Source organism: Oryctolagus cuniculus, chromosome X (assembly GCF_964237555.1).
Source record: "Oryctolagus cuniculus chromosome X, mOryCun1.1, whole genome shotgun sequence".
In the NCBI taxonomy this organism is placed as follows: Eukaryota; Metazoa; Chordata; class Mammalia; order Lagomorpha; family Leporidae; genus Oryctolagus; species Oryctolagus cuniculus.
Window position 1 is genome coordinate 44,961,383 of NC_091453.1, and position 13,581 is coordinate 44,974,963.

The 13,581-nt window shown below is 39.5% G+C and overlaps 1 protein-coding gene and 1 pseudogene across 3 annotated transcripts in view; one reads left to right on the forward strand and one right to left on the reverse strand.

Annotated features, from left to right (window-relative positions):
- The first annotated feature begins 5,069 nt into the window (after positions 1-5,069).
- The window catches only part of ZC3H12B (zinc finger CCCH-type containing 12B), a 468,637-nt gene continuing 460,125 nt past the window's right edge, over positions 5,070-13,581 (forward strand). For 2 of the 3 annotated variants that reach the window (XM_070066354.1, XM_051827742.2), the window contains exon 1: positions 5,144-5,566. The gene's annotated coding sequence lies outside the window, so the exon portion shown is untranslated. Of the gene's footprint in view, positions 5,567-13,581 lie in introns of all 3 variants that reach the window. The other variant, XM_008272718.4, reaches the window with a different exon arrangement.
- LOC108178687 (GTP-binding protein 4-like) overlaps positions 5,426-13,581 on the reverse strand; it is a 39,504-nt pseudogene continuing 31,348 nt past the window's right edge.

A 13,581-nucleotide genomic window follows, 5' to 3' on the forward strand; every position in this document is an offset into this window, starting at 1 on the left:
CAGGGACCTGTGCACTTGGGCCATCTTCCACTGCTTTCCCAGGCAGGGAGATAAATCGGAAGTGGGGCAACTGGTACTTAAACCGGCGCCCAGGTAGGAAGCCGGCATCCTGCATGTGATGTTCTTTTTTTTTTTTAAGATTTTATTTATTTATTTGAGAGGAAGAGTTACAGACAATGAGAGGGAGAGAGAGAGAGAGAGGTCTTCCTTCCGTTGGTTCACTCCCCAGGTGGCCGCAACAGCCGGAGCTGCGCTGATCCGAAGCCAGGAGCCAGGTGCTTCTTCCCAGTCTTCCACGCCGGTACAGGAGCCCAAGGACTTGGGCCATCTTCTGCTTCTTTCCCAGGCCATAGCAGAGAGCTGGATTGGGAAAGGGGCAGCCGGGACTAGAACTGGCGCCCATATGGGATGCCGGCGCCACAGACACAGGATTAACCTACTGTGCCACAGTGCTGGGCCCCTGCATGTAATATTCTTTTTTTTTCCATTTCTTTAAACTTTTATTTAATGAATATAAATTTCCAAAGTACAGTTTATGGATTACAATGCCCCCCCCCATAACTTCCCTCCCACCCGCAACCCTCCCCTCTGCCGCTCCCTCTCCCCTTGCATTCACATCAAGATTCGTTTTCAATTCTCTTTATATACAGAAGATCAATTTAGTATATATTAAGTAAAGATGTCAACAGTTTGCACACACATAGAAACACAAAGTGAAAAATACTGTTTGAGTACTAGTTATAGCATTAAATCACAATGTACAGCACATTAAGGACAGAGATCCTACATGAGGAGTAAGGGCACAGTGACTCGTGTTGTTGACTTAACAAATTGACACTCTTGTTTATGGTGTCAGTAATCACCCTAGGCTCTTGTCATGAGTTGCCAAGGCTATGGAATCCTTTTGAGTTCACTGACTCTGATCATATTTAGACAAGGTCGTAGTCAAAGTGGAAGTTCTCTCCTCCCTTCAGAGAAAGGTACCTCCTTCTTTGATGACCTGTTCTTTCTACTAGGATCTCACTCGCAGAGATCTTTCATTTAGGTTTTTTTTTATTTTATTTATTTATTTATTTATTTATTTATTTTTTTGCCAGAGTGTCTTGGCTTTCCATGCCTGAAATACTCTCATGGGCTTTTCAGCTGGATCCGCATGCCTTAAGGGCTGATTCTGAGGCCAGAGTGCTGTTTAGGACATCTGCCATTCTATGAGTCTGCTGTGTATCCCGCTTCCCATGTTGGATCGTTCTCTCCTTTTTTTTTTATTCTATCCGTTAGTATTTTCAGACACTAGTCTTGTTTATGTGATCCCTTTGACTCTTAGTCCTATCATGATCAGTTGTGAACAGCAATTGATCACTTTGGCTAGTGAGATAGCATTGGTACATGCCACCTTGATGGGATTGAATTGGAATCCCCTGGTATATTTCTAACTCTACCATTTGGGGCAATTCCGATTGAGCATGTCCCAAATTGTTCATCTCTTCCCTCTCTTATTCCCACTCTTACATTTAACAGGGATCACTTTTCAGTTAAATTTAAACACCTAAGAATAACTGTGTATTAATTACAGAGTTCAACCAATAGTATTAAGTAGAAAAACAAAAAAAATACTAAAAGGGATAAAGTATTAAGTTGTTCATCAACAGTCAGGGCAAGGGCTGATCAGGTCACCATTTCTCATAGTGTCCATTTCACTTCAACAAGTTTCCTTTTTGGTGCTCAGTTAGTTATCCCTTCTGGTAAACTCCTATTCATATGTCAAACCCAGAGCAATGCCACCTGTTCTATAACCTTGGGATTGCCTCTCAATCTACTAGGCATATTCAGTGTACCAGCACAGAATTCTGTTTTTGAAGGGCTCATTCACTTATAATCACAAAGGTTAATCCTGAGCTTATTGTTCCTTGGGGGATACTAGGTTTTATCCTTTTTCCATCTTTTGGAATGCAGATAAAACTCTCCATGGATTAGAAAGTCCTAGTCTCCAGATTTACACTGTGCATGTTTCCAAGGTCATGAGTCAAATTCTCTTTGAAATGTAAACACATACTTTAAAAACTTGATGTAAGTGCCTATTTCAAGGTGTAACTCTTTGTTTTTCAGGAAGACTTAAAGTGTTTTTCAGAAAGTAAGTTTTCTTATTCTTTTAGAAAAAGACAAATAAACAAATAGCTACCTCAATTCCCAAGTGAACTTTGTATAGGCTTTAGAATGTAAAACACATGAAATTTTATCCTGAATTTGTAGGCTCCTGAGAGATACCTCAATGCACGTACTCTGTTGTGCTTACCCAATAATAAATCAGCTTCCTTTCTTGTTTTCTTTCTATAATTATGTGAATAGGTCTCTTTGTAGGGATTTTTACTTTGCCAACATAGTAGAGGCAGATTCATTGTTGAGGGCAAAGTAGTTCAGATCTTATGGTGAAACCCTAGGAAAAATGTGGAAGGAGTTAAAATACAGGAGTGACACAGTTCTGTATGGAGAAAGGAACATAGGAGAATTAAAGACATCTAGCAGCAGTTTACATATGTATACCTCTATTTCACTGTAAAGGTAATAAATACATACTACAGAATGCCAGGGGTTCAACAAGTGAACAGAGAGTACAGGTTGTATGTGACTACAGGTTCCACAAGATAGAAAATTCAGTCAAAAGCTGTCAAAAATATATTCACTGGAAAAGGCTGAACACTACTGAGTTTTCTTTTGAACCTGAAAGGCATGTGTGCACCAAAAGAAAGGAAAGGTATGAGCTACATGAGAACTCCATCCAGGGTCATAGTCACAGTTGTAATAATTTATTCCCTATGTTATGGTGTTCCTCACTGATTACAGTTTTTGGTTATTTGTATCTGAAACTTCTATTTAATTAAGCCTAGAGTGATTCACTCTCTCTGACCTTTCCAATGTTTCTCCTTGTTCAATATTTTCTGGCTGGCTGATGCTTGTAAAGTTTCATTTTAGTCTTGTAGCCCATTTGATCTCTCCATTGTTTCATTAGCATTGCTTCTAGATCTTCTCAGGATTCTAGAAAGAACTTCTTATTTTATACTTCCTAAAACGTTTAAATATTTTATTAAATGAGCATCCAGCTTGGCACATTTTGCAAATATGTTTATGTATTGTATTAAGTTCAAAATTTGTGACATTTTATTATTACACATTACAGAAACTGCAAACCTAATTTCAAAAATGTCAAGTAAATAAGCCTCCAGAAAATAACACAAAAATTTTATATAGTTACTGCCTACATGTCAATTATCAGTGTCAACATTTTAAAATTAAGTTGTGTAGTCTGGGGACGATTACTGGATACTCACCATTCATTAACTGGAATGCTCACATAGATTTCTTACCCAGCACTTTACAGATTTAGATGTTTCTTAGAAACTGCAAGGAATAGTCTGTAGCTGGGTGTTTAACAGGGAAGTAGAAGGAGCCAGGGCTAGAAAAATGGAGGTAAGATCTTAGAAGACATTGAATGTTAAACTAGGGAGTTTGTGCTTTTTTCTTTATTACAGGCAATGAAGATCTGCTGAAAAAAATCTCTAATTTTTAATGAATGCTTACTTTGTTTTTTTTTTTAACTTTTATTTAATGAATATAAATTTCCAAAGTACAGTTTATGGATTACAATGGCTTCCCCCCCATAACTTCCCTCCCACCTGCAACCCTCCCATCTCCTGCTCCCTCTCCCCTTCCATTCACATCAAGATTCGTTTTCAATTCTCTTTATATACAGAAGATCAGTTTAGCATATATTAAGTAAAGATGTCAACAGTTTGCACACACATAGAAACACAAAGTGAAAAATACTGTTTGAGTACTAGTTATAGCATTAAATCACAATGTACAGCACATTAAGGACAGAGATCCTACATGAGGAGTAAGGGCACAGTGACTCGTGTTGTTGACTTAACAAATTGACACTCTTGTTTATGGTGTCAGTAATCACCCTAGGCTCTTGTCATGAGTTGCCAAGGCTATGGAATCCTTTTGAGTTCACTGACTCTGATCATATTTAGACAAGGTCGTAGTCAAAGTGGAAGTTCTCGCCTCCCATCTTTCTTTGATGACCTGTTCTTTCCACTGGGATCTCACTCACGGAGATCTTTCATTCTTTCATTTAGTGTTTGTTTTTTTTTTTTTTTTTTTTTTTTTTTTGCCAGAGTGTCTTGGCTTTCCATGCCTGAAATTCTCTCATAGGCTTTTCAGCTGGATCCGCATGCCTTAAGGGCTGATTCTGAGGCCAGAGTGCTGTTTAGGACATCTGCCAATGAATGCTTACTTTGTGACAGAGTAAGTTTTATGTATATATATATATATATATATACATACCTATATATATATATATATATCAAGTACTTTACATGCACTTTCTTATTTAATCCCCATAACATAGGCACTATAATTTTCTTTGTTTTACAGCTGAGGAAAACAATTCAGAGGGGCTAAGCATTCTAGCTCAAGGAAACATAGCTACTTGGTGGTAGGGAAGAAATTCAAACATGGCTCTGATGCCAAAGTCCATTTTCTAAATCAGAGCCATGTGTGTTTTACAAAAATCACTCTGGTAGAAGTATGAGAATGGATTTCAGGAAGATTAAGTTTAAAGGCAGTGAGACCTGAGAGGATGCTGTTTCAGTGATCAAGAACGGTTAAGTCCATTAAGGGGGCTGTCCCTTAATCATTGGAGTTATGCAGTGGCATGGTCAGAGAAGTTATTTTGAAAATTCCTTTGGCAGATCTTGTGAAGGATGAATTGGAGGAGGTAAGACAGAGAAGTAACTAGGGACTTACGGGAACTGTCAATGTCAATCACCGGGGTGCCTGTTGAGGGGCTGGGAGAAGGTCATATCCCAAGTCCCTGGGGCCTCTTTAAGATTGCAGAACATCTTAGACCTCTCTCTCAACCCACCTTTACCTTGACGTCGCTCCATCTAGGCCCTAGAAAGCGGGTTTTTTTGCGCACTTTCCAAGGTCCAGGACCCTCTGTTCTGAGCTCAGACAGCGGCGCCAGCGGCGGCGGCGATTGCCGGCGGGGGTGGGGCGCATGCGCGCGGTTGCTAGGCAACGGCGGTCAGGGCGCCGCGGCGGTAACGGCGCCTGGGCTGTGTGTGTAGGCAGCGGCGCCAGAGGAGGAGGAGCACGAGGATGCAGCTGCGACCGCGGCCCCAAGAGGGAGCCGCCGCTGCTCCGTGGCCGCGGGGGCTGAGGGACAGGAATCAGGCCTGGGGGTCGCTTTGCTGAGGGGGTCGGGGGCGGCGATCCCGCCAGAGGCTCCGGCCTAGTATCTTAGGAGGGTCCGGGCCGCTGGGCGAGGGCCTGCCCACCGTTGCCTCATCTTGTCCATCCACGTCCATGGTGGTGAAGTTGGCGGCGCCACGGAACACAAGGCACCAGTCTGTGTCCCAGCTCCTCACTGGCTCCAGCTCTTGGAGTCCTGCGCCGCCGCCTCCTCTCGCCCGCCGAGCCCACTCCCGGCGGCGGGCGGGGGAGGGGCTCCCCCCAACAGGGGCTGCGTGGAGCGGAGAGACGACGGGATCCTAGGAGAGTAGGGGTGAGTAGTGGCACCGCACTCGCTCGGTGCTGGAGCGCCTTTTCGGCCTCCGGCCCCGGGAGGCGAGCGAAGCATTGCTTTCTTCTGCAGAAGCTTCTGACGCCGTACCTACATCTGTTCAGCGCTCTCTATTCCCTTCGAGATAGTTTTCCTTTACAGAGTCACACCACTTTCTGGTTTCAACCCGGGCGTCCAGGAGCATGGGGTCAGTGTTTAAGGCCTGGCTTTGCTTCTTAGATGTCATAGGTGCCGGTAATTCTTCGTATAGTCACGGAGCTTGCTCCCCAATTCAGAGACAGGCTCCCAATGCCGTACTCGCCCTTTTCCCCTAGCTGTGGCTCTCGCTCTTGAGAGGCTCACGCTGCTCTCAGGCTTCTCTTGAGCCCATTCTTCGGGCTGCTGTCGCGCCTTGCATCAAGGCTTGAACAGATAGCTGGAGTGGCCCCTTACTTTTCAGTGTTCTTACTAGTTGTGTGATGAGAGTTTCTGAACGCCTGGTGCTTGGATTCTGACTCCTGATGAGTAAGAGTTAGGAAGGTAGTACTTGCATGATAATAATAATATGATCTAATAATTAAAAAAAAAACACATACTGCACTTGACTTCCAAACTGCCATCAAACTTGAAGAGAAGTAGTCGTCAAGGAGTGGCTGACTGATAAGAGGGAAAGCATGTTTAACGAACTAACTACTCTTCATCGAGAATGGCATACTTGTTTTTCTTACAAATATGATGATGGAACCTAAAATGCCCCTAATAAAAGTTGGGATCTATCTGTTCTGCCTGAAGTACCTGCAGTTGAATTTAGTTGTTTCCCATAAACATTGACATGAGGCAGTTGAAAGGATGTTGTAGACAAGGTGATTTGATGAGGATCTAAAATTGTGTCATGCTTTTTGAAAAATAGCAGTATTATCTTTGAGGAGTGAGGTTGTTTCTTAAAAGCAATGGTTGATACAAATTGTTGTTCACAGTTGACCCCTTTCATAAGTGGACTGAATTTAAATTAAATAGTAATTTTGATTGTAAGGTACTTTTGTGAACAGACAATAAAAGATAGGTTCCTTTTCTTTGGCTCTCTTCCCTCTCGACTGGGTTTTAAGCCATTTCAGGTTTCTTTGAGTAGCAGTGAAAAAGAAATGCAGTAATGGAAAGGCTAAATTTAGTTTTTGGTAAACCCTTTTAAGCTAAGTTTGTAAAAAAGAATGTAGATGTCATTTGTAATTAGATAACTTTATCTACTGAATCTGCCAAGACTGCCAACTCCCTGATAGTTTTGGTTAACATGCTTTGCCTTGGCATCTTTCTTGTTATTTGAGGTCCTCTTGGTTGTGATTTAAAGCACAATATAATTCTGGTACCACTGCAAAATAATCTTGTACTGAAGTGTGTATTTTTTGTTTGTGCACTGGCAAACTGACATACTTCTAATTGCTAGATTGCAAAGTTAAAAATGTTTTCATTTTGGAATATCTCGTGATGAATTCAAGCCTGAATTATTTGAAATAATGAGTACCTGCTGTGTACCTTTACATACTTTCAGGACTGGCCAATTACTTGCATCAAATTTAGAGTTCTACTGTAATGAGTATGGTTTTGAAGGTGCTGCATGCTCAAGAGCATCTCATAACCATATTATGAGATAATATTGATAACTCATTTTGCAAGTGCTATCAAGGTACTTGACCAGTGAACATTGGAATGAGTTTTTTTTAAGTGGCTTTCAACAAGCTTTTATTTTATAGCTTCTATGGAGTGTCCACTTACTGTACAGGGTATTGTGGAGGATAGAAAAGAAACAGGTCCCAGGAATTAAATTGGTTACCCACTGGGGACACAGAATACATATATGAGACATCATGGTCAACAATTGGAACAGAGTAGTACATAATAAATACTAAAGAATTAAGAGTAAAGAGAGATCAGTGGAGACTGGGGTTTGTCTGGGAAGGCCTTATGGAGAAAATCAGATTTGATTTGTTTCTTAATTGAAGTATAGGTTTTGTTGGCAGGGGGAGGAGTTCACCATAGTATGAGCTAAAGTACTCACTTTTCTAATCTAAAAGTGGAGGAGACTGTCAGTGGCAATGAGATCATTTGCAGTGGGCATAATTTTCTATGATGAATTACATGCTATATTAATAAATGGTAAATAATATTTAATCTTTTACTTTATTTGCTCTTTTAAGAACGTATTTTAACATACGTTATAATCAAAGAAATATAAATAATTTTAGAACTGTACATGCCAGACTTAAATGAATCATCCTATTTCATGGGGCAAGTGAGAATATTTTATAAGCAGATATAGATACAGACTTAATTTTACATTTTTATAACCTGTACTTTTTTACTGTTTACCAAAATACAGCTATAATCTTTGCACAAGACTGGTGGTATTAGTACAACCTTAGATTATTAATATGCTCCAAATACTGTTTCTTGCTAAGGTAAATTAGGAACATTTTTATATAAAGAAAGTTAATTATGGTTCATTAAAATATATGGTCACTTAGTTTTTAATATTACAATTTAGTATTTTTATTTCTTATTGTTTTCTGAAAGAAAATGGAGGGAATATTAGCAGAGTCCTACAAATTTGTGTCTGTCAAAGTTCGGATGCTATTAATAATGGATTTATTAGCAATTGACAGCTAACGTCAATGTTTAAAGTACAGTTATAAACCTCTCTAAAACTTCTTCTAGGGCATTTCTAACAACTTTCGTTTTTAAGGATTTAGTTATTTATTCGAAAGGCAGAATTTCAGAGAGGCAGAGAGAGAGAGAAAGAGATCTTCCATCCACTGTTTCACTCCCCAAAAGGCCACAATGGCTGAAACGGAGCTGGTCCAAAGCCAGGAGCCAGGAGATTCTTCCGGGAGGCAGAGGCAGAGAGAGAAAGAAAGAGAGATTTTCCATTCACTGTTTCACTCCCCAGATGGCCACAATGGCTGAAACAGAGCTGGTCCAAAGCCTGGAGCCAGGAGCTTCTTCTGGGTCTCCCACGTGGGTGCAGGGGCCCGAGCACTTGGGACATCTTCTACTGCTTTCCAAGGCGCATTAGCAGGAAGCTGGATTGAAAGTAGAACAGCTAGGACTTAAACCAGTGCCCATATGGAATGCCGGCACTGCAGGTGGCAGTTTTACCAGCTATGCCACAGTGTGCTCTAACAACTTTCTAATGTTTTGAGAATTGGTTACAAGAGTAATGGCCTCTTGAGTTTTAGGAAACCATTGTAAGTTGATGTTTATATTACAGAAATATAACAACAAAACATATTGTAATCATAGGTGGTCCCTGTCATGATTTTTCAGCTTCATAACAGTAGGAAAGTGATTTACATTCAGTTGAAACTATATTTTTATTATTTTAAACATTTAATCTCAAATAGTTTTAAATTTATAAAACAAAAATTGTAAGGTAGCAATACAAAGAGTTTCCATATACTCCTCACCCTCATTTTTCTTGTTAACATCTCGTAACATGTCATGATTAATGAATGATGACTAATTTCTACTTTTTAAAATCCAAAAACCTTTTTTCCCCTCTCATCCCTCCCAGCCTCTAGTAATCAACATTCTGTGGTCAGATGGATTTTTTTTTTAAATTTTATTTCACACATATAAGGGAGAACATGCAGTATTTGTTTTTTTGGTGTCTGGTTTTTTGATCTTTTCCTGGACTAGTAACATGTACTTACTTCTAGTGATGCTGGGCAGCATAATGAGATGCAGCTCTCACTCAGCCATGTGATCAAGGGAGAAAACAACTGGTACTGTACAGTGTGTTGTGTTGTTAAACTATGATATTTGGTAGGTTAGATGTATTAAGTGCATTTTCAAGTTATGGTGGGTTTATACAAATGTAATCCTACTGTAAGTCAAGGAGTATATCTATTACATCGAGAGATGTCTCCCAACAGAAATTCACATATTAGAATACCAAGTACAGAGGTTTATTCTAAGGAAAGGTATACCCAAATTGAAATTTTTGAAGCATCTTCACACCATATTGGTATCTTTTTCATTTGGTATCTTTTGCTGGCACAGAGATGGGACTTGAGCAGAGGTTAATAGTTTCTAAGCTTAACAAATATAATTATTATTTTGAATGTCTTCTGCTTAGAATGTCAGCTATTAGTTAAATAAGTAAAATTTTAGATAACAGGATCACCCACACAGACACAGGAAAGAAATATGTGATTATTGTTTGAAATTACTCAGTTAACAGAAAAATATATTTAGAAGGCATTTGGGTAAATTTCCTTTGCTAAGCAAGTGTTGTGAATTTCTCATCATAGTTGCTTATGCTGGTATCAAAGGGAAGATCTTCAGAAAGAGAACTGGTGAATTTTAATGATGGAAAAATTGCTGAGTAAATGAAAATTACCTTATATGCTAAGTTCTAAGTACTATTATGATTTAAGGCAGGTACATTTATGAGTAAATTACTTAACTTGTCTTGGCAGCATGTGCAATAGGGTAAGGAGTGCTCAATTTCTGTTACGTTAAGAGGGGTCACTCAGTATTTTTACCTAATTCCTTAATCTGGAGGCAGAACAGCATTACACTGATTACCAATGAGGTATCTGTGAGCTCTGATTTTCCTTAAATATTTTAGTCACCCTATTTTAATATATGATTTTATTATGTCAGTGGGCCAAAAATTTTTCTGCCTGAGCTCATCTCTAGATTTTTTCCTGATGGAAGCTTATGGAAAAAAAAAAAAAAAAACTTTTACCCAACAATTCTTTGTGGAACAAATTGTCCTGGCACATAACCATTTTCACTAAGTAAAAGATACTTGTAGCAAATTCACTATAGGAAGAGAAGTAGAAAGTAGAATTCCTTCTTCAAGGGATGAAGATGGCACCTACAATCAAAATAAAAGAGAGCTTTATATACAAGTTGTGAACTAACATTCACAGAAACTGTCTCACAGAGTTATTATTCTCTTAATATCGTATCTTAGGATGATGAACTCTCCTTGGGCTTATTGGCATCCAAAAGTTCCCATATAGTCTGATTTATTCTTATTTTCCTGGTGACAAGTGTATAAGATTAATATTTTGGCTGGTGCTGTGGTGCAGCAGCTTAAACTGCCACCTGTGACACTGACAACTCATATCGGAGCTCCAGCTCCCTGCTAATGTGCCTGAGAAAGGAGCAGAAGATGGCTCAATTGCTTGGCCCTTTCCACCGATGTGGGAGACCAGGATGGATTTCCTTGCTGCTGATTTCAGTCTGGCCGGGCACCAGTTGGTGCAGCCATTTGAAGAGTGAACCAGCACTTAGAAGTGCTTGCTTGCTCTCTCTCTCTCTCTCTTTCTCTCTCTCATTGTGCCTTTCAAATAAATATTTTTTAAAAAGAAGACTAATTTGGTCACTGATAGTATTCTGTAATGGAAGTTATTTGTAACAATTTTTAAAATGCAATAAATAGTAAGTGAAACCTGAAATTACATTTTGTGATTTTTAAAAATTTATTTTTTATATATATTTTTAATTTTACATTTATTTTATATATTTGGAAGGCAGAGACAGAGGTTAGGGATATTGAGAAATCAGTATCTTCCATCTGATTGTTCCAGGGGACTGGAACTCACTCCAGGTCTCCCACGTGGGTGGCATGGACTCAAATACTTGAGTCATAATCTGCTGCCTTCCAGAGTGCACATTAGCAGGAAGCTGGAATTAGAAGTGGAGATGGGATTTGAATTCAGTCCACTAACATGGGATGCAGGCATCCCAAGTGGCAGCTTAACCTATTTTAATGAGAACAATGGATGTTTTCTAACAATCTTCATTTAAGATCATTATATAGTAAATATTGGTATTTCTGTAACCTTTCGTAGACATGTAGCTGTATGCAGGTAGCTCCTCATTAGGGTCACTTTCTGTACCTTACTTCCACTTTTCCTAACTACTGTGGATATAAGTTCTCACTGTCACTCCTGAGCTACTTCTGCACCCCCTTAATGAACTTTGTAAGAAACATTTATTTTTTAAATCTATTTAGGAAAGATTTTCTGTGATAGTCTGGAAGGCTGGACCATTACCCAATGCATTTGAAACTAAATAATTTGACTGGAACTAGCACCAAGGAGAATAATTACCCAGGTTCTTTTATAATACTGGCTCTAACTTAAGTAATTTTTGAATCATTAGATTCTTACTTCAAAAATAATTTATTTTACTTATTGTAGTATGTACAAAGTTGGGTATTTACTGCTTCTGGAATTAAAGTAGGGGTCCTTTCATCCTGATTGGTTCAGAGTTCATCATTATATTTTTACCTTTTTACCCTTATATAAGTGTACTTAGGGTCTTTTTCACTTTAGAATAAAAAGGAACATCTTCTCTGTCTTATTCTTTTTTATTGCTGCTACTTTTCCTTTTCTCATATGTCTTTTAACAGAAATTCAGAGAATTCCTTTTACAATTTGTGATATTTCTTAACTACCCAGAACTACTTTTTGCTTTCAAATTGATTACTAGTTAACAAATGAAGTGTGACATAGGTAATAAGCTTGATTGTACAAGATATATATAAGCTATATGTAATAATACATGTAATAGTTCTTGCTAAATTAAATCTCTAAATGTGCACATAGATCCTTATATTCTGTTTCTCTTCCTATATGCTTTCAAGGTTTTCATTATTAGCTGGGTTGTTTTTGCTCATCACCAATAGATATAATTTTCATAGAAAATATTTTATTGGTCCATAGAAACAGAAAAAGTAAGGATATATGAAAATGAGTTTCATGGCCGGCACCGCGGCTCACTAGGCTAATCCTCCGCCTAGCGGCGCCGGCACACCGGGTTCTAGTCCCGGTCGGGGCGCCGGATTCTGTCCCGGTTGCCCCTCTTCCAGGCCAGCTCTCTGCTGTGGCCAGGGAGTGCAGTGGAGGATGGCCGAAGTGCTTGGGCCCTGCACCCCATGGGAGACCAGGAAAAGCACCTGGCTCCTGGCTCCTGGCTCCTGCCATCGGATCAGCACGGTGCGCCGGCTGCAGCGCACCAGCCGCGGCGGCCATTGGAGGGTGAACCAACGGCAAAGGAAGACCTTTTTCTCTGTTTCTCTCTCTCACTGTCCACTCTGCCTGTCAAAAAAAAAAAAAAAAAAAAAAGAAAGAAAATGAGTTTCATGTTTCAAATTATTCTTTATTTGCAATAGTTTGAGGAGAATAATTCCTAGATTGTTGAAGTTTTGAATTTTGAATTTTGGAATTGTTTTATGAATTGTACTTTTTGTGGCTTCCTTGTACCTATACTAACAAGAACTAGATTAACAAATATTTCCTTTAGGAATCTTGCCTTAATAAAGAGGTGAGAATGATTTGTAGTTAATCTATCAGTGTATTACTTGTAAAAAGTTATTTTAAAGTACTTAAAGGTACTTTTCAGTAGTTTTAAAATCTTCTCTAGTTTATTAATTAATCAATTTAGCAACTTCTTTAAGCAAAGATCATCTTCAAGTCAGTTTAATCACACACACACCCACACATACATTTTTAAGATTAATTTATTTATTTGAAAGGCAGAGTTATACATACACACACACATACACACACAGAGAGATGCTTCATCCACTGGTTTACTCCCCAAATGGCTTCTGCCAGGAGTGGGCCAGGCTGAAAGCCAGGAGCCAGGAGCTTTTTCAGGGATTCCCAGGAGGGTGCAGGGGCTCAAGCACTTGGGCCATCCTCCACTGCTTTTCCAGGTGCATTAGCAGGGAGCTGGATTGAAAGTGGAGCAGCCAGGACACAAACTGTCACCCATATGCTTTACCAATTATGGCCACAGTGCCGGCCCCATCCCTTTCTTTTAAAAAACAAGTTTTATTTTAGAAAGAGAGAAAGAGAACTCCGTTCTGCTGGCTCATTCCTCAAATGCTCAAAATAGCCAGGGCTGGGCTGGGCCGGGCCAAAGCTGAGGGCTAGGATTTCAATCCAGGGCTCCCAAATGGGTAGTGGAAACCCAATTACTTTAGCCATCACTGCTGCCTCTAA